The sequence below is a fragment of the Myotis daubentonii genome, chromosome X, assembly GCF_963259705.1.
Source record: "Myotis daubentonii chromosome X, mMyoDau2.1, whole genome shotgun sequence".
Classification (NCBI taxonomy): Eukaryota; Metazoa; Chordata; class Mammalia; order Chiroptera; family Vespertilionidae; genus Myotis; species Myotis daubentonii.
The window spans coordinates 102,599,624-102,602,546 of record NC_081861.1 but is presented as its reverse complement, the minus strand read 5'-3'; the positions used below and the strand labels follow the sequence as shown (position 1 = coordinate 102,602,546).

Sequence of the window (2,923 nt, the reverse complement as noted above, 5' to 3'; positions counted from 1 at the left end):
CATAAAAAAATAAAAATAAAAAAATTAAAAAAACTATGAACAAATTCCTATGCACACTGCATATATCTTATTTTGAAGTAAAAAAACAAAACAGGAAAAAACACAATATTTGTATTTGCATGTGGCCCGCGGGCCGTAGTTTGAGGACCCTTGCATTAGATTATCAACTATTTTCTCAATAGAAACACATCAGACCAGAAGGGAATGGAATGAAATTTATAAAGTGATGAAAAGCAAGGGGTTGAATCCAAGAAAACTATACCCAGCAAGACTAATATTTAAAATTGAAAGGGAAATCAGGAGCTTCACAGAAAAAAAGGCTAAGGGAATTTATAACCATTAAGCCAGCAATGCAAGAAATGCTAAAGGGAATGTTGTAAAAAGGAAGAAATAGAAAGTGAATAAGGAACACAGGCATAAAGAATGAAAATGGCAACAAAACAAGTACCTATCAATAACAACCTTGAACATAAATGGACTAAATGCTCCAATAAAAAGACATAGGGTAGCTGAATGGATTAGAAAACCTGACCCATATATTTGCTGTCTACAAGAGACCCCCCTCAGAATAAGGAACTCACACAGACTGATAGTGAAGGGATGGAAAAATATCTTTCAGGCAAATGGAAATGAAAAAGAAGCTAGGGTAGCAATACTTATATCTGACAAAATAGTCCTAAAAGTGAAGGCCATAACAAGAGATAAGGAAGGCCATTTCATAATACTAAAGGGACTGATACAACAAGATGATATAACCCTGGTAAACATATATGCACCCAATGCAGGAGCACCCAAATACATAAAAAAAAAACTCCTGGAAGATAGCAAGAGAGAGATCAAAAGCAATACAATCATAGTAGGGGACTTTAATACCACATTGACATCACTGGATAAATCCTCTAAACAAAAAATCAGCAAAGAGTGGCCCCCGCCCTCCTCTCCTCTCCTCTGCGGGTATGAGCCCATTTGCCTCCCCTCACCACCTAGCGCCCCCCTCAGCTGCCGCCACCTCCTCCCCTGCCATGTCCCCCAGCCGCTGCCACCGCTGCCCAAACACGGTGCTCCCTTGGCCCTGTGCGCAGTGAGCGCAGGGCCCACATGTTCGCCCGCCCAGGGCACCTTGTTCTCAGCGCCGCCAGGACCATGTTGAGTTTAGAGCCGCAGGGGAGCTGCCGTGAGGGAGGCCCACCCAGAACGCGGCCCACCCAGAGCGCAGCCCGCCCCGCCCCGGGCTCAGGGAGCAGGCGCCTCGGAGTCCCGCCTCTGCCCCAGCCGCCTTCCCAGCCCGCCTGCCTAGCAAGCCAGGGAGCCAGCGTCCGGCCTCCGCCTAGGCGTTGGTGGCGCCTTCCGCTCTGCTCCAGCCAGCCTGTCGCCCCACCCCCGCCCCTCCTCACCCCGGCCACCAGGCCCTTAGCGGAGCCTGCAGTGGAGCCCCTGAGAGTCAGCGCCATGACGGAGCAGACCTACTGGTGGGCCTCTTCCCTGGTGGATTCCAGTCAAGTGTCTACATTTCTTATTTCCATTCTCCTGATAGTCTAAGGTAGTTTCAGGTCCCTTAATATGGACTTTGAAAATCAAGAGAAAGAGAAAGACAGTAACATTTCTTTGGTGTCTTTCAGTGGCAACAGCAGCCATAATAGTATCCAAACTATTGACTCTACCCAGGCCCTGTTCCTTCCAATTGAAGTATCTATCTCTCTCCTAGCTATGTTCTTTTTCTTTACTCAGTTTAAGTAGTTTTTACAATATGTACAGTAGTTCTTGCAATGATAGCTTTTGTTTTTCTTCTTCTCCCGATGTGCCAGTATTTAACAAGACCCTGTTCACCTCAGAACAAGATTTCCTTTAGTTGCTGTGGACATTTCACTGCTGCTGAGCTACTATCATTCTCTCTGTCTGTCATGCTTGTCTTCATCGGGGTTCTCACTGGCCATTGGCTTCTCATGGATGCCCTGGCCATGGGTCTCTGTGTCACCATGATCGCCTTCGTCCGCCTGCCCAGCCTCAAGGTCTCCTACCTGCTTCCCTCAGGGCTCCTAATCTATGGTGTCTTTTGGGTGTTTTCCTCTGCCTACATCTTCAATAGCAACGTCATGGTGAAGGCGTCCACCTAGCTGGCTGACAATCCCCTCAATTGCTTTTCGGGAAGCTGCACTTGGGGCCCATGTTGGGCGTGATGTTCCTCACCTGTCCCTGCCTGGGAAACTGGTTTTCCCGAGCTCCACTGGCAGTCACTTCTCTATGTTGGGCATTGGAGACATTGTGATGCCTGGACTCCTGTTGTGCTTTGTCCTTCGTTATGACAACTACAAAAAACAAGCCAACAGTGACTCCTGCTGCGCCTCTGGACCCACCAACATCTCTGGATGCATGCACCCTACTTTCACTGCACCCTCATCGGATACTTTGTAGGTCTGCTCACTGCTACTGTGGCATCTCGCATTCACCAAGCAGCACAGCCTGCCCTCCTCTCTATTTGGTGCCATTTACTTATTGCCACTCCTCATGATGGCCTACTTACAGGGTGACCTGCGGCGGATGTGGTCTGAGCCATTCTACTCCAAGTCCAGCAGCTCCTGATTCCTGAAATTATGATGGATCACAGAGTGACCAGATGGCCATCCTAGTCTTTTCTGTGGACACATTTCCTCTGGGAGTTGACCTGTTACTCAGAGATGTACCTGTTTAAGGAACTGAGGTGGGACTGAATTTTGTGTGTGCAGGGAGCTTGTTTGCAGGAGGGAGGTGCTGGGGCCCTGCGTGGATCCTCCCTTCCCTCCAAGGTGGAGGTGGAGTCCCCTCTAAAATGACAGGCCCTCACCAGCACTCCTTCCTCCCCTTTATGGACCTGCAGTAGACTGTTACCGTGGGAGATGGAGGTGTGACTGTTTAAAACTGACAACAGCATGGAGTCATTCTGTAC

The 2,923-nt window shown here is 48.5% G+C and overlaps 1 pseudogene; it reads left to right on the top strand.

Annotated features, from left to right (window-relative positions):
• The first annotated feature begins 1,449 nt into the window (after nucleotides 1–1,449).
• Nucleotides 1,450–2,595, top strand: LOC132225146 (signal peptide peptidase-like 3; annotated as a pseudogene).
• The last annotated feature ends 328 nt before the right edge of the window (nucleotides 2,596–2,923 follow it).